General features: G+C 35.2%; 1 long non-coding RNA gene across 1 annotated transcript in view; it reads left to right on the top strand.

Moving 5' to 3' along the window:
• The window catches only part of LOC147349339 (uncharacterized), a 415,290-nt gene extending 397,723 nt beyond the window's left edge, over nt 1-17,567 (top strand). The window contains exons 3-4 of the long non-coding RNA XR_015150380.1: nt 16,259-16,427; nt 17,269-17,567. This is a non-coding gene — a long non-coding RNA (uncharacterized LOC147349339). The remainder of the gene's footprint in view (nt 1-16,258; nt 16,428-17,268) is intronic.
• Nucleotides 17,568-18,855: the final 1,288 nt, after the last annotated feature.

Below are 18,855 nucleotides of genomic sequence, written 5' to 3'. Positions count from 1 at the left end.
CAGTTTCAAAGCCTGGGTTCGAAAGATCCCCTTGGGAAAATCCCATGGACAGAGGAGCCTGGAGATCTACAGTCCATTAGGTTGCAAAGAGTCAGGCATGACTTAGAGACTGAACATATCAACATATAATATATAACCCTTATATTCATCTTTCTTACATCAGGCTTCCAGTCTGAAGCAGGCCCAAGCAAAGAAAGTAAAATATATAATGTTTTGTCAAGTTTTAAGCTTTAATTATTACACAGGGCTTGGCATTCTAATTTTTTTTTAATTTAAAATTGAGACTGTTTCTTACTTAATGGGATGATAGGACTGTATGTTATTTAACAGTGGACAGAAAAGTTATGAGCTTGCCAGAGTTGAGATCTAATGGCAGAGTACGATTACCTCCACTGAATAAAATTTAATGAGATGGCAAAAGAAAATCAAATTGCATTTGATGACAATCAATGTTTCATGTTATTCCACATACCAGTGCCACATGCTTCTCCAATGTTTTTCTGTATTACCCAATAGAAAAATTTATCATAATACTTATTACTGATTTACTTGTCTGCCTCACTTAGAAGATGAATGATAAGATAAAAACTCATTGTGAAGAAAAGCCAGTAATAGGAAAATAGTCACGCTTCATAGAAAGTTTTCTATCAGGAATCAGACTTGCTTGAAAACAGGAAGAAAACTCTGATCTGCAGACATTTTCAGCTGAAAAGAGAAAACATTTCTAGTACTTGTCAGAGTGCAACAAAAAAGGAATTTTGAAACTACTGCAAAAATCTTTGTGGTGTAAACATTTCCTAATACACAGACTTAGCCTCAAGCATTCCTCTAGCAATTGTTCTACTCCCTGTTCAAGATGTTCAAATCAACAAGCATTCATCATTTGATCTTGTATTTATGTTGTAGGGATAGATATACCAGCCTGGTTTTTCTTGGAAAGTTTTATGATCCATATCCAACTTTGAGTTTTAATACTACTGACAACAACAAATAAGAAAATGGAAAAATCAATGATGAAACGTCTTCAACATTATAAGCAAGTTATTATAAATCATACTGAATACTTGGAAAGTGAACTCCGTTAGAAACAAACAAAAAGTCCTCCTTAGTGTTATTAATCTACCTTATTTTGAGATGACTACAACATGCATTTATTTACTGAGATACTTATGATCAAGTTCTACTAAAGAAAATGATCTCAAATGAAGAGTTATCTGCTACAAGTTTTAGAATCAGAAAGCTTAACTAGCATGGACATGTGTCTATTAAAGCTGTTTATTTGTGTTCAACATTTAAAATAATGGAGTATCATATTCCATGAGAATTAAGAAGTGTCTATTGGAGATTATTCAAGAAATGCATAGATAAATCAATCTTTTTAACTCTAAACTTAAGGTATTCATGTCTCCATGATATATTTGCTAAGTGAAAAAAAAATTCATTGTAGAGATAGGAAAAATTGGAAAAGCATTGAATATTGATAGTATATATAATAGCTATGGGCCATTGCTATCTTACAGTATGACATATGCATTCTAAAAATTACTGTGCTATACAAAATAGTACAATGAAGACTATATACCATACGGAAAAAATAGAGTTAAGGACACAACATTCAAAAACTTCTTTAGTGACACATTACTAATGTTTGTGTCTCCCTAAAATTTATACATGTTGAAATCCTAACCCACAAAGTGATGGAATTAGAAGGTAGGGCATTTGGAAGGTGATTAGACTATGAAGGCAAATCCCTCAAGTATGGGAATAGTGCCCTTATAAAAGAGGCCTGAAATCACCCCTCTTCCCTTCCACCACGTAAGACATAGTGAGAAGTAACCGTCTAAAACCAGGAAGAGGGCCTTCCCAGAAGCCAACCACACTGGCACCCTGATTTTAGAATTCCAGCCTCCAGAACTGTGACAAATTTCTGTTTTCTGTAAGTTACTCAATATGTGGTATTTTGTTATAGTAGTCTGAATAGACTAAGACACATATGGACTCACAGACACACATATACACATGAAGATGGGCCATGATAAAAACATGAACAGTTTTACACATGTCAAACTGCTAAGAAAATGCACAATACTACAATGACTATGTCACTTTGCCTTGAAAAAGACATGAAGTTTTCTTCTGAAAGTGGTCACAGGAAGGGTTGCAGCATTTGAGTTATAGACATCAATAAGTGATAGAAGGAGACTTTCTGAGATCAGACAAGAAGTCATAATGCAAAATGTAGATGCGTATTCCTCATCACACACACATACACACACACACACACACACACACACACACACACACACTCTCACACACAAGGTGTGTTTGGGATGGGAGATATTATTCCTGTGTTACTGGTTTCAGCTGGGTGCACTTTTAAACATTCATCTGCTATTCATCATAGATGGAATTATGTATGGGTGTGTGTGTGCTCAGTTGTGTCTGATTCTTTGCAACCCTGTGTAGCCTGCTAGGCTCCTTTGTCCATAGAATTTTCCAGGCAGAATACTGGATGGAGTGGGTTGTCATTTCCTTCTCCAGGAACTGTGTATAAGTAAGTTCAAAATGTATTTTATGCTCAAATTGTTCCCAGGTGTTGAAATAAATTTGCATTTCCAAAACAAGCTTTATAGCAGAATGGACAGACTGCTTTTAAGACATGTTGTTTCCTCTGTGTGCTTTAATGGGAAAACATAGCTAATAATGTCCTAGATGTTTTCACTTTCACATTTAATCTTATTCAGCTTTCTGGGAAGCCTTGAGACATATATGTTATTGTCTTCACTTTTATTAATATTAATAATAAACTGAGAGAGGAAATTTCTGAAGGTATTACAATCTGTAAGTGGTGGGGTAAGAAATTATTTAAATCTGTTAGATTGAGAAGCCCACGTTCATTTGTCTGATTTTGCACCATGTCTCCATTATTTGAACAAACAGAAGTGTAGGGGGAAAAGTGGTAATCATTAAAAATTTTCCACTTATCTGGATCTACATTTTATGCAGTTGATAACTATATTTTCATATACCATAGACACTAGCATACTGTTATAATTTTTATGTCTCTTTAGGTTCATTCTTAGCTATTTCCAAAGAGGCTGCTATTTACCCAAAAGAAATCAATTTTTTTTTCTGCTGAAAATGCTTTTATTTATTGATTTAATTTATAAAACTCTTGAAATAAAATGATGATAGACAATATATGGTATTGTGAAAAGGGAAGAGTCTTGCACCACGTATAAACATTCTGCTTAATTTTCAGACATTATAATATATTGTATGTTATATTGAAAAAGCACTGTAAAGAGGGCACTTTAAAACTCATCATTAATACAACTCAAACGACTTGCAAAACTTCTATATTCGTTGCTTCTCATAATCTAGTCTTCGAAATATAGCACTACTTTACATCTGGTATATGTCTTATGTGCCTATGAGCATGATTTTATAAAATTTTAAAATGCTACTTTTTATTTGATTTCATAAACGATTGTTAAGACCACTGTTTTGCAGAGTTATGGCACAACCTCAGAAAATATTTTACTCCTCCATACATCAAAGTGCTTGCTTAAATATATGTCACTTCCATAACCACTCTTTTCCTATACCAAAGGGCAGAAGTTACAAGTGGACAAAGTTTGAGGTCATTTATAGTATTTAATATTAAGATATGAGACCTTCTTATTTTATAAAAAAATATAATATTCCATTATATAGATATGCCACATTTTGTGTTTCTGTCCTCAATTTTTAGGCATGAGTAAAGCAGCTGTGAACATTCATGTACAAGTATTTATGTGGAAATAAGGTTTCATTTTTCTTGAGACTCTACCTAGGAGTGGAATTGCTGTGTTTCACTTTTTGCAAAACTGCCAAACTGTTTTCCAAAGTGTGCCTGTTTAATTTGTCCACATTCTTATGAAAATGGGTAATTGCCGTTTGCTTTCTGGCAGCGTTTTGTTTTTTACCTATTGACCACTTCACTCATTTTTCACACCAGGCGCCAACTACATGGGTACTCTTGTGTTACCTTGTCAGCTGCAGGTAGTCACAGTTCTTCTCTTTCCTTTTCAACTCGGATACTTTTATTTCTTTTCCTTGTGTGATTACTGTGGCCAGGAGTTCAAGTATATAATGAATAAAAGTAATTAGTGTAGGCACTTTTGTTTTATTCCTGATTTTAGAGGAAAAACTTTCAGCTTTCCACCATTGAGTGTAATGTTAGCTGTGGTCTTGAAAGAAATGCCCTTTATGATGTTGAGGTACATTCCCTCTGTACCCACTTTGCTGAGAATTATTTTAAATGCATGTACTCCAGATGCTGTCCTGCATCTATTGAGATGATCATGTGATTTATATCCTTTATTTTATTATTTTATTTATTATCACATTGACTGATTTGAGCTGTCCTTGCATTCATGGCATAAATCCCACTTGATTGTTGTATATGATCCTTTTAATGTGTTTGAATTTGGTTTGCTAATATTTTATTGAGAATTTTTACATCTGTGTTCCTCAGGAATATTGGCCTATAATTTTCTTTTCTTGCGACATTCATTTTTGGTATCAAGGTAGTACAGGCCTTATAAAATTGAATTTGAAAGAATTCCCTCTAATATTTTTTGGAAATTTGAGAAGAACTGATACTCTTTTTTCAAATGTTTGGTAGAATTCAGCAGTGAAGCAGCAGTCTTGTTCTAGACTTTTGTTTGCTGGGTTTTCTTTTTTTTTAAATTACTGATGCAATATCATTACTAATAATCAGTCTAATCAGACTTTCTGTTTCATCATGATTTAGTCTTACTTTGTACTTCTTTAGGAATTTATTCATTTTTTTCTACTTTATTCCATTAATGGGCATAAAATTGTACAGAATAGTTCTTATGATCTTTCATATTTCTGTGGTATCATTTGTACCATCTCCTCTTTCATTTCTGATTTTATGTGAATGCTCTCTTTTTGCCTTGTTGACTTTACATGCTTGTCGCTTTATTTTTTCAAGGAACGCATTCTTAGTTTTGCTGATCTTCTCTATTGTCTTTTTAGTATCTATTTTAAATTTATGCTCTAATCTTTGCTATTTTTTTTTTCCTTCTCCTGGTGTTGGGCTTCATTTGTTCTTATTTTTCTAATTTGTTGAGGTGTAAAGCTAGGTAGTTTGAAACTTCTCTTATTTCTAGTGATTGGCATTTATCATTATGAACATCCATCTTCAAACTGTTTCTTCTGCATTTCACAAGTTTTGGTATGTTGTATTTTCATTATAATTTGTTTCAGTTACTTAAAAATTTTTTTTCTTTAACCTGTTATTTGTATAGTAGCATGTTGTTTAATTTCCACATGTTTGTGAATTTTCTAGTTATTTTGTGTAATTGTAGTTTTATGCTACAGTGGTCAGAAAAAAAAGCTTAATATGATTTTTATAATTTCATAATGATTTTCATTATATTAAGACTTCTTCTGTGGTCTAACATATGATGAATTCTAGAAAATGTTCCATGTGCACCTGAGAAGAGTATGTATTATGTTGCAATTAGATAGAATATTCTGCATATATACATATAGTGTGTCAGGCCTAATGTGTTATTTAAGGCTGATGTTTCCTTATTACTTTTCTGTTTAGCTGATCCATCCATTGATATAAGTGGCCTATTAAAAGTCCTTACTTTTTTCTGGAGATACCAGTGAGCTAGAATAAGGCAGAGGGATAACCAATATGGCATCTACCGCCTACATTCCTTGAGTCTACATAGTCTTTTGTTTAAACCACCCTACTACATGTAAAGTGGTATCTGAGTGCAATTTTGATTATACATTTCCCAACTAAGTAATGGTGTAAAGCATTATCTCATGTGCTTAAGAGGGTCTTCCTGATAGCTCAGCAAGTAAAGAATCTGCCTACAATACAGGAGATCCAGGGGACGAAGCTTTGATCCTTGGGTCTGGAAGATCCCCTGAACAAGGAAATGGCAAGTCACTACTATATTCTTGCCTAGGAAATCCTATGGACAGAAGAGCCTGGCAGGCTAAAATCCATGGGGTTGCAAAGAGTCGAACAAGACTGAGTGACTAAGCACACACATATATACATATACAGTGATTAGAGGATAGTCATATATCTTCTTTGGAATAATGTCTATTTAAATCCTCTTCTCATTTTTAAATTGGGTTGCTGTTTATATTGAGTTGTGATTATTGTTACTATAATCTGGATACAAATGTCTTATCAGTTATGTAACTTGGACTATTTTATCCCATTCAGTGGATTGTCAGATTGTCTTTTCACTTAAAAAAAAAAAAATGATATCCTTTGAAACACAAAACTTAGTTGTGATGAGTCTTATTTATCTTTATTTATTTATTTTTTTTGGCTTGTGCTTATGGTTTCATATCTAATGCACCATTTCCTAACCAGGTCAGAAAAATTTACTTCTATTTTTTTTCCAAAGTTTTATACTTTTAGCTCTTACATTTAGGTCTGTGATCAAATTTGATTAAGTGAAATAGGGATCCGACTTTATTTATTTGCATGTGGATATTCAGTTGTCCCCACACCATTCATTGAAGAGATTTTCACTCTCCATTGGATGACCACACTTCTCAAAATTTGACATACTTGTCAAAAATCATTTGGCCATAAATGCAAGTATTTATTTGTGGGCTCTAGTTTCTGTTCCATTGATCTATAGATCTGTTTATGCCAGCACCACACTGCTTTGATAACTATAGCCTTGTGGTAAGTTTTGAATCATGGAGTATTAATGTTATAACTTTCTTCTTCTTTATTGAAAAATCTGTGTTCCTTGCAATTTCATATGAATTTTAGGATGAACTTGTCCATTCATACAAAAAGGCAGCTGAGATTTTGAAAGGAATTGTGTTGATTCTGTAGATCGATTTGGAGCTTATTGCTGGTACATCTTAATGATATTATATCTTCAGATACAAGAACAAAGGCTCTCTTGTCATTTATTTAGGTCCTTTTTAATTTTTTTAAACAATGCCTTAAATTTGCAGTATTTAACATCTCTGAATTGTACCATCTAGAAAAAATATCTTTCCTAGTCACTGACTTAACAAACGGGTGGTTATATGGAATCTTTATCCAGCTTCTTTAAGCTTTGGCAAGGAAGTAAAATATACTACTCTGTCCATTCTATGCCTAATGGACATAGCTAGTTTGATAACTGCATAATAGCAACAGACTGGAGAATGGGAGAGAGTAGATGAAGTACTTGGTGACCTCTGTCTCTGACACACATCTGACGTGGGAAAGAAAGAAGTATCAGGCTCTATTGCTCTGTGGGGGAAAGCAGAGATGAGAAACCATGTGTTTATTATGCTAGTTGTGTAAAAATAGAGGTGTGTGCACTTACATATTTGAATTTGTGTGGAAAATAAATGCTATGAAATACACAAAGCCGGTATCTACATTTACCTCCAGAAAAGTAAACTTAGGAAATAAAAACAGGCCTGGAAATAAAATTTACTTCTAGCTTTATACTGCATTTTACTTTTCAAACTTTGTGCATTTTATTACAGCAAGTAACATAAAGGCTATTAAAAATTCTATAACTCCTACTTCTCTTCTCATGCATAATAGAGTAAATGTCAATGATAAAGGATAGAAAGTGCAGGATCAGATCACTATATATATGCACTCACTTTTAGACAAAGATGACACTTCAGGGTAGTGAGGAAATAATGATGGTTCAATAAAAAGTGCTAGGTCAATTGATTTTCCATATTTAAAAAATGAATTCTTGTCTTACATTGTACATAAAAATCAGTCCCAAAGGAATTGCACAGTTAAATGTGAAAAGTAAAGCAATAAATATCTTAGAAGAAAACCTGAGAGAATATCTTTATAACCCGTGAAGTATGCAAAATGTTCTTAAATGATATGAACAATGCTTCAATTATGACCAAAATAAAAATAGTTTATTAGACTACATTAACATAAAATTCCTCTAGTAAGAGAGTGAATAGGCAGCCCCACAGAGTCAGATAAGGTATTTGCAATATATTTATTTGTAAATGATTTGTTACTATATATATATAACCCCTAAATAACCCCTAAAATCAATAACAAAAATACAGAAATCCAATAGAAAATTTTTAAAAAATTTGGACAAGACTTTTTAAAAAGATATTCAGAGGACAAATAAGCATATGTAAAGGTTTTTAAATTCATTTATCTTCAAGAAATTTCAAAATGTAAATGTAGCATGTTCCCACTACACTAAAATGAAACAGAAGCCAATGACAAATGTTGGTGAGGTTGTTGGAACATAAATTGATAAAATCACTTTGAAACCTGACTTGGCACTATTTAGTTATTTGCATACACTAGTAATTCCATATCTAAGTACATATACAACAACAGTGTGTACATATGTTCACTAAATGAATTTATTAGAATGTTTACAGCAGCATTGCATATGACAACTAAAAACTAAAACTACCTATATTCCCAGCAGTACTTTGGCCACCTCATGCGAAGAGTTGACTCATTGGAAAAGACTCTGATGCTGGGAGGGACTGGGGGCAGGAGGAGAAGGGGACGACAGAGGATGAGATGGCTGGATGGCATCACCGACTCGATGGACGTGAGTCTGAGTGAACTCCGGGTGTCGGTGATGGACAGGGAGGCCTGGCGTGCTGTGATTCACGGGGTCGCAAAGAGTCGGATACGACTGAGCGACTGAACTGAACTGATATAATTCGAAAATAGAAGATGTGGCTTCAGTACATTAAAAGTCAAAGAGCAGTTAATCTTTGTTATGTGACTGCCTGCAAGGGGTTCCTGATAATGTTGCTTCTTAATCTTGGTACCATTCACGTGGGTGCATTGAGTTCACAAAATTTCCAGACTCTACAGTAATGATTCATGCACTCTCCTTTGTAGACTTTATTCATGGATGAAGAGTGCAAAAATTATTAAGAAGTCTGCACCAAAGTAATTCTGAAAATTATTTTATGCAGTTATCTCTTTAGTTGTGTAGAGATACTAGAAGATTCCAAACAGAAAAGGAAAAAAGGAAACATTTGGAACCATAATCCTTTAAGCATAATCAGCATAATACAACTTTTTTGAGGTACAGGTTTTCTTATCAGTTCATAAATCTTTATGTATCTTTTAAGTGTTTGTACCATCTTTTCATTAGCTATACCGTATCTTCCCCACGCTAATCCATCAGAACAGCACATGTGCACACTGTTAAGCACTTAAACAATGATCCAGAATTAGGAAGGTAAAACTTAAGTAAATAAATAAGTCTGGTCTTATCAGGGCTCTAACATCAAAGCAATTTTTTAATGGAAACAGTTTGTAATAATAATTCCATTTTCTAATCTATGGAAAAAACTCCGTTTACTATACCTGCTATGGATGTGAATTTTCAATCTGACTTTCATATTAAGGCTGCAGTGAACAAATTCTCTGTAAAGATGAACCTCAGTAATTCATTTCTTGAGCCACTCATAAAAACCCTACCAAACTTGACAACTCAAAATAACAGTCACTTGCCTGGTAATCTGTATTCAAAGTTATGTGATGTATGAGTTCCTCTAAGTCTGTTGGCTCACTTAGGTCAGTCATCATGGCTTTATATTTCACTATTAATAATGCTAAGAAATTGAATGAAAATAGACTCAGGTCCAATCTGAGTAAATAGATGTAGGGATTTTCTGAGTCTCTGTGGGCATTTAAATTCGAGTTACATCAAAAACTCATCAATATTTTCTATTCTAAAAGTTTTTAGTGTATGAATAAGGTTTACCATTAGTCCCTTTGTTTTTTTTTCCAAGAGAAATTCAGCAAAATAAATTCTTTGCATCTCCAATTTTCTTTTAAGTATCTCTAAGTATTTATAATTAACGAATCATGATTCATTTTAAAACTATTGGGAGATTAAGCTACTGGAACTTAAAATGTTAATTTCAGCAATTAGAAAACTATACTAGCTTTTTAATGTGTTATTTTCAGATATAAAATATGTAAGGCAAATATAATAAACCCATATCCCCCAAAATTAGTAATTAATGATAGCAGATGATGAATATTAGCCCCTCTGTTTCAACCCCTGGTCAAATTTTGGTTTTATCCAAAGTATTTGAGAAGTCCAAAGCCTGTCATGTCCCCATCTTGGTGTTTTTGCACTTTAGATCTTTCTATTTTGTTTACCCAGACAATAATTTTTAGCTGAAGTCCTCATAAACTTTCTCCTTCCTCAAATGTTGCCATTTTAATGAAAAATAATATTATCAAATAACTTGAAAAATATGAGGGTGACCATACCTTCTATTGTCCAGGCATAAATATTATTACTTTTTCATCTTCCTGTCAAAATTGTCCCATACAGATGACAATTATATGGCACCATAATCACCTATGATTTCCTAGAGCTAATTATTATGTCTTGTTAATTTTCCCTCTAAAACATCTGTGGAATCCAGCCTCACCATCTCCACTCCATCATTCTGGATCAGCTAACAGACCTCTGGAACAGTTTCTGTCTTCACTATTACCCTTTTCCTCTTCAAATCTTTTGTCTACACAGTGGACGCAGCAGTGTTCTTAAAGCAAAGCAGATGCCTATCTTTTGTTGTTTTCACTGTCTTACAATCAAACCTGAACTCTTTAGTTCTGTATCTGACCTGGCCTTTGCTCTTACAGTAAAATCTAAACTCCTTGCTGTAGTTCTTTATCTGACCTGGCCTTTGCATACATCTCTGGCCTCACCCTAGGCACCTGTCTTTTTACTGTTTCTCAAACACACCTTGCTCTTTCTGTGTTGGGCCTTGAGACATATGGTTTGCTCCTCCTATAGAGATCTTTCCCCAGGTTTCCATATGGCTGCTGCTTCATCCTCAAGGTTTTTGTTTGTGTCACCACCTGAGAGGTCTTTGCTGATCAAAAAATCTAAATAGATTCCTTTTTTATCATCTGTCTTATTATAATATTCTTTTCTTTCATAATTCTTATAGTAATTCTGGGGTAAAATGGCTTTTTGCTCATTTTCTTCCTATTAGTTCCATGAAAGTAATTTGTTCACTAGTGTACATTCAGTATGAGCGTAGGGTCAAGCCCAGAGAGGTCTTTAAATCCACCAGCAAGTATATTTCAAACACCTAATCTTCCTTAAACACTCTTGTGAGCGGTGGAGTATGGTGAGAAATATAGTAGCAGTCTTTAAATACATATTTTCCATTGTACTAAAACTGACATGCTATGAGGAGCATAAAGTAGAGAATGGTCTTAGAGGTAGTCCGGAAACAGATGGCTCTGCTCAGGTAAGGCCTCCATGGAGAAAGTGCTATTAGATGCAAGACAGACCTACCTATGAGTAAGGGATAGCTGGATGCAAAGAACTCCAAGGAAAAGGATGAACTTGTGCAAAGTCCCTAAAACCAGAAGTAACTGGCATATTAATAACAGAAAGAAGGTGAGTATGACTGTAGTATGATGACCAGCAAATAATTCATTCAATCTTTCATATAATTCACTAGCTGTTTATAAAACATCTCTTGTATGCCACTGATTGCTCTAAGCATTTGGACTACATTAGTGAATACAATCCGGAGAAGGCAATGGCACCCCACTCCAATACTCTTGACTGGAAAATCCCATGGACGGAGGAGCCTGGTGGGCTGCAGTCCATGGGATCGCGAAGAGTCGGACACGACTGAGCGACTTCACTTTCACTTTTCACTGTCATGCATCAGAGAAGGAAATGGCAACCCACTCCAGTGTTCTTGCCTGGAAAATCCCAGGGACAGAAGAGCCTAGTAGGCTGCCATCTCTGGGGTCGCACAGAGTCGGACATGACTGAAGCAACTTAGCAGCAGCAGCAGCAGCTGTGAATACAATCAGAGAAAATGTGTCACCCCATGAAGTTTTACAGTTTTAAAGAAGGAAGAGTAAATTATGACATATAATAAAAAATAACCAGATACTTAAGAATAAGATACTTAAGAATAAATAATTTCCAGCCTGATACTCCAAAGTGGCTTAAGTTTTTAATTATAAAGACACTAAACAGTGTTCACATGTCACCTGATGAATGGTAGAGTATAGGCCTAGAACATGGATTGACATGGTTCATTAGATTACTACCTCATTCTAAAGGAATGAGCAATTTCTTACTGTAGTGTTATAAATATTTCCTGAATTGTCAAATCTGATTTTATGTTCACTGGTATGCTGAAGTAGCTTCTTTTCACCAGTCTAGCCTTCTTGTCATTAAAGGAACTTGAACATAATCTACCATGCTGATTTCTCTTTGATTTTCTAAGGGCTGAGAAACCAGAGACAGTTCTAAGTTAATTCTTTGGCACAGGAGTGGAAAAACAGTGGTGTTATCCAAAGATCAGATATCATAGTGAAGAGGCCTGCAGAAGAAATATGCAGAGAGCAGTTAAGAGAACTTACCTTAGCTCTGTTCTATTTATGATACTGTTAATCCTCTCCCTCATGCCTTGTTGCTTTACCCAAAGACACTTGTATAGTTAAATAGCCCACTTGTTCTATGAGACAAATAAGACCTGTTTTGTTTATCTGTTTGTTGGAGGGGTGGAAACTCAGCTGCAAGGACTGAAACACTTTATAGCAGAGGTTATGGCCTGATGGGCACCGAATTTTTTTTTTAGCCTGCACAATGTAAACATAGGCAGTGTTTGGTTTTCATGTTATTTCTTTCTTGTAGCCTCCTATATGTTCTATTTGAGCTAAAAATTAATGATTATTTTACAGCAGAAAAAAGCCATGTTTTCCTATATTCTTGTATGGAATGATATCTAAAATCAATTTTTGATTACAGTTTTATCTTGATTAAACTTAACGTAAACTATCTTCTTACCTTATAATAATGGTCTGATTTAACTCTGATGGCTCAGATGGTTAAGTGTCTGCCCACAATGCAGGAGACCTGGGTTCGATCCCTGGGTCGGGAAGATCCTGTGGAGAAGGAAATGGCAACCCACTCCAGTACTCTTGCCTGGAAAATTCCATGAACTGAGGAGCCTGATAGGCTACAGTCCATGGGGTCACAAAGAGTTGGACACGACTGAGCAACTTCACTTTCACTTTCAAAGCTATGAGAATAAGATTGTGAGTAAAGTGATTTGCTGATCAACTATCTGAAATGTGTGGCTCTGAGAAAGCATAATGTAGTTGTACTGCAGCTTCCAAAAAGTATAATTTGGATTTAGGTTGTATTAGTAGAAATATAATCTTTAAAATAAAGGAGATAATAAGTCTGCCGTACTGTTCACTGGTCAGGTTGCCATCATAGTAATGTGCTCTGTTTCAGAGAATACATTCCGTGATGTTTAATTTTATGTCACCTTGACTGGGCCATGGAATGCCCAGATATTTGATAAGGTAGTATTTTGGGAGTGTCTTTGAGTGTTTCTGAATGAGATTAGTATTTGAGCCTGTAGATTGAGCAAAGAAGATTGCCCTTCCCAATGTGGGTGGTTTTCATCTAAACCATTGAAGGCCTCAATAGAATAAAAAGGCAGAGTAAGGGAGAATTTACCCTCTCTGCCTGGCTGAGGTTGAACTGAAAAATTGGTCTTCTGCCCTCAGACTTGAACTGAAACTATATCGTCAGCTCTCCTGGGTTTCTAGTCAGCTTGCTGACTCTTAAGTTTTGGGACTTTTCAGAACAACATGAACCAATTCCTTATAATATTGATATATCCAAAACTACGTAACTCTTTCAACATAACAGTTTATCCATAACTCTTCTAAGAGTTCAAGTTGATTACAAGATGGGGATTGGGTTCAGTTCCACACATTCATTTAATAGCTCGGTTGACAGAGGCTGCAATGTTGCAGTACGTGTGGGGTTCACAGGCAATTCGGGCATTGCTATCTTAGGCAGCCAGAGAAATAAAGCAAAAAAGTGCAAGCATAGATTCTCATGAATCCAGTAATAGAGATAGAGTCTGGATGTCTTGAGAAAACCAAAACAGTGAGAGATTTCTCCATTTTGTAGTTGGAAAATGGTCTGTAGATGATGTAGAAACCAAACCTGATACTGAGGCAGAATTTTGTTTGATTGAAAACAGAAGGGGGGGGGGTGGGGAAAGAAAACAGAAGGGGAAAAGTACTCACAGAAAGAAAGATATAAGGTAGGGAATCTGAACTTAAAAATTTTGAAATGTGTTAGTTATGGTGGAATCAAAATCATATTGTTTTCCCATATGAGACTTGCTCAGGGCAATTTCATAATGTTTAAAATTAAATTTGAAAATTAAAAATGTGATTCTTACAGATACTGATTCTCATCTCAGTAATAGCCTCTCTGTTAGTTTTTTTTTTTTTTTTAATTGTTACTAGTACTTTTCTTTTCCATTAGAAAGTCAAATCCTTGAGCATAGGGACTTTCATGTTTTTATATTCTGTTAAATCTACTGCTAGCATAGATGTTTTCAAGAAATACTTGTCTACAGTGTTCTGATGTCTCCCAACACATACACAGAAAATTATGTTCCATCTGGTGACTGCTACTTGAAATTATTAATAGAAGACAGATGTTTTTATCTCTTAGATGGTACCTCAAATCCTATTCTCATAGATAAAACATTTCTAGCATAAATTAAGAATAGTTTAAATCAGTCTCTTCCTTAAAGAAAGTTTTGATAAGAAGCTTATTTGGAGAATTATTGAATGAGGAGGAAAACATGGAAATTAGAGCTTAGATCTAGTCTCCATACATCTATTCAAACTATAAGTCTTGATTTATAGACTTTGTGTTATGATATTACGTTGACTCAGTTCTCTGCCAGAGTATAGAACTTAGATCTCTCATTAGTGAGTAAGGAAGAAGAAATATCTAACTGTTCCCTGTGTATGTACAGTGTGCCTGTTAATCACATACGTGGTGCTACATTACACTTATTAATGGCTGGCACTGGAAAATATTAACATTTCCCATTAGGATTTAGAATAATAGAAGGGAGCACAGAGTTAGTAAATAAACAGTCATAGCAAACTAAAAAGAAAGTCTCCTTTGTTAGGAAATGTGCTACATGAGACAACATCTCCTTTCAGATAAATATGTGCTGGATATAAGTACAGAAAATTTTTAAAAATCATACTAGGGTTATTGAGCTGCTATTTGACTCATTTTTACAAAAATTGACTGTGAGTTGGTTCCAACCCTCTTTTGAATAATGTTTGCAGTTAATTCTCCCTTGGAATATTTGGAGCTATTTTTTCCCCTGAAGAAAAACTACAGGGTATTAGTGAATTTTCTGGTACTATTGGCCTCAAGTTGTTCTCTGTCGGCTGCTTCATAGACATGCTGTCCTTCATTTAAGCAGACGGCACAGATGACCCACAATCAGTAGGATATTGCATCAATTAATGGCACATAATTGAGAAATAACAGATTGGGGTTAGGGGTGCAGTCTGTGAGTAGAGAACAGAGTTTTCCCAATTAGAAGTATACTGGCCCATATGGAAATTAAATATGTGACCTTGACTTTAATACCACCAGGATCTAATTGAGTTAACCATCTCTGTCACACAATGTCATATAAATAAGCAATACTCTTGTCATTATCACCCCGTGATAGCTGCTAATGTTATAAATCTCTAAGTTTTACTATTCAAATAATACTGTTTCTAGGATGACATTTCTGATGTTACCTTTTTCTTCTCATGTATTACAGTGTACTTTGTATTGTCCTGAAATCATGTTAAACTTTTTAAAGATATCATTATTAAGTATAATTATAAATGAAAATGTATAAAAAGGCTGCTTAAAACGTGTTATAGAGAGTATTTCTGAATTTTAACTTGTAAGAGGTAATTCATAACGGTCGCTTATTTTAATAAAATAATAGCAATCACATGTTAGATTTAGGGAGACATAATGCCCCTGTTTTCTTCATTGAAGATGAAGAATCAGCTCAGAAATGAGACATAGGGGTCACCATTACTCTTCCCACATAGGAATGTAGGACAGAATGTTTTGGGGGTTGCAGGGGAGTATAAGCAGATCGATTCAAAAGAAAGAAAGCCTAGAAAATGCAGAGTCAAAGTTGAGTTTCTTAACTCACTCTTACCAAGTAGGGTGAGGGATAAGAAGAAAATTCAGATTTTCTGACTGAATTCCTTTCACAAGGAAACCTAGAGACTAGAGGGTATCCCTTTAAACATTGTACTTACCTTCACATATCAGACATGCAGCGTGTTTGATAATATGTGAGAAGTTTACATAGGTGGCCTCATTTCATCTTCTAGGCATCTAATGAGTCAGGTGTTACTATCTCCAAGAGTGGAAGAGGGATTGGAGGTCCGAAAGAAGTTAGGTAATCCTCGCACATTCAGCTCAAATACAGTGTGGGAGCATGTTCGAGAAAAGAAGACCAACATGTTTACTGCTCTAAACATTTGTTCTACAAATATTAAGGTATTGTATACAGATGTATATATGTGTCTCTATGTCTATTGCGCTTAAATACAATACTGGCATCAGCTTAGCTTTTTCAGTCAATTAACTATGCTCAATACTTGTGATATTGGTATCCGTTGACTAGTAATTTGGGCAATCTAGAGTTTCTTAGGCACTTGAGAAGTTAACATGAAAAAAAAAATCTGTCTTTAAGTAATTCTGCACTGGTTTTTCAACTAAAGTTGTGTACAAGTCTCATGTGGTCACTGATCTTAAGTTTTCTCATGATAAACATGAAATTGAACAAAACATGCAACTTAATCTTTTCTTTCTGAAAATGAAGTGTATTTCACATCTCCCTGAAGTCTCCCAGTTATTTCCTTAATATTAGTAGCTTTCCTCATTTGTGGGTTGATGAAACTCTTGCTCTTTTGTTAAAGTTTCAAATACTAAGCTACTTAGCAAATATTTTTAATTTCTTCTACACTTCTGTTTAATAATTTATCTTTTCACTTGCCTTCTATTTTTTAACTGTATAGTAAGGAGAAGAGATTATTACATCCCAATTGTTTCTCTATTGTTGTTGTTTACTGACTAAGTCATATCTGACTCTTTCAACCCCATGCCAGACTCCTCTGTCATTTACTGTCTCTTGGAGTTTACTCATATCCATGTCCATTGAGTTGGTGATGCTGTCAAACCATCCCATCCTTTGCTGTTCCCTTCTCCTTTTGCTTTCAGTCTTTCCCAGCATTAGAGTCTTTAATAGGTCTGCTCTTCCCATCAGGTAACCAAAGTATTGGAATGTTAGCTTCAGCAACAGTCCTTCCAATGAATATTTTGCATTTATTTCCTTTAGTATCTCCTTGCTGTCCAAGCGAATCTCAAGAGTCCTCTCCAGAACCACAATTCAGAAGCATCAGTTCTTCAGCACTCAGCCTTCTTTATGGTGCAAACCTCGCATTCACAGGTGACTACTGGAAAAAACAGCATTGACTATACACACTTTTGTCAGTAAAGTAATGTCTCTGCTTTTTAATATGCTGTCTAGGTTTGTCATAGCTCTCAAGAAGCAAGTGTCTTTTAATTTCATAGCTGCAGTCAGCATCTGTAGTGATTTTGGAGCCCAAGAAAATAAAATCTGTTATTACTTCCACATTTTCGCCTTCTATTTGCCATGAAGTGATGGGGCCAGATACCATGATCTTAGTTTTTTGAATGTTGAATTACAGCTTTTCACTCTCCTCTTTCACATTCATCAAAGAGTCTCTTTTGTTCCTCTTCTCTTTGTGCCTTTAGAGTGGTATCATCTGCATAGTTGAGGTTGTTGATATTTCTCCCAGCAATCTTAATTCCAGCTTCACATTCATCCAGCCCAGGATTTTGCCCATGTATTCTGCATAGAAGTTAAATAACCAGGGTGACAGTAATTAGCCTTCTCATACTCCTTTCCAAATTTTGAACCAATCAGTTGTTCCACAGTTGTTAGAACAGTCAGACTGTTCTAACTGTTGCTTCTTGACTCATCTGTAGATTTCTCAGGAGGCAGGTAAGGTGGTCTGGTATTCCCATCACCTTAAGAAGTTTCCACAACTTGTGATCCACACAGTCAAAGATTTTAGCCTAGTCAATGAGGCAGAAGTAGGTGTTTTTCTGAATTCCCTTGCTTTCTCTGTGATCCAACAGATGTTAGCAATTTGATCTCTGCTTCCTCTGACTCTGACTTCCCTGGTGGCTCAGACGGTAAAGCATCTGCCTGCAATGCAGGAGACATGGGTTCGATTCCTGGTCGGGAAGATCCTCTGGAGAAGGAAATGGAAATCCACTCCAGCACTCTTGCCTGGAAAATCCCATGGATGGAGGAGGCTGATAGGCTACAGTCCATGGGGTTGCAAAGACTCGGACACGACTGAGGGACTTCACTTTCACTTTCACTTTCCTCTGACTCTTCAAAACCCAGGTTATAAATCTGGGAGTTCTTAGTTCATATACTGCTGAAACCTAGCTTGAAAGATTTTGACTATTTTCTAGCATGTAAAATGAGTGCAGTTGTATGGTAGTTGAAACATTCTTTGGCATTGCATTCTTTGGAACTGGAATGAAAACTGACCATTTCCAGTCCTGTGGCCACTGCTCCATTTTCCAAATTTGCTGGCATATTGAATGCAACACTTTAACAGCATCACTTTTAGGATATGCAATAGCTCAAGTTGGAATTCCATCGCAGCCACTAGCTTTGTTTGTAGTTAATGCTTCTTAAGAAGCACTTGACTTCAAACTCCAGAATGTATGGGTCTAAGTAAGTGACCACACCATTGTCAAGGTCATTAAGATCTTTTTTTTATAGTTCTTCTGTGTATTCTTGTTGCCTCTTCAAATCTCTTCTGCTTCTGTTAGATCCTTACAATTTCTGTCCTTTATTTTGCTCATCCTTGCATGAAATGTT

Source organism: Bos grunniens, chromosome 21, assembly GCF_055505025.1.
Source record: "Bos grunniens cultivar Pamir isolate PY7600 chromosome 21, Bosgru_T2T1.0, whole genome shotgun sequence".
Lineage (NCBI taxonomy): Eukaryota > Metazoa > Chordata > Mammalia > Artiodactyla > Bovidae > Bos > Bos grunniens.
This window is presented reverse-complemented; position numbering and strand designations above follow the sequence as displayed.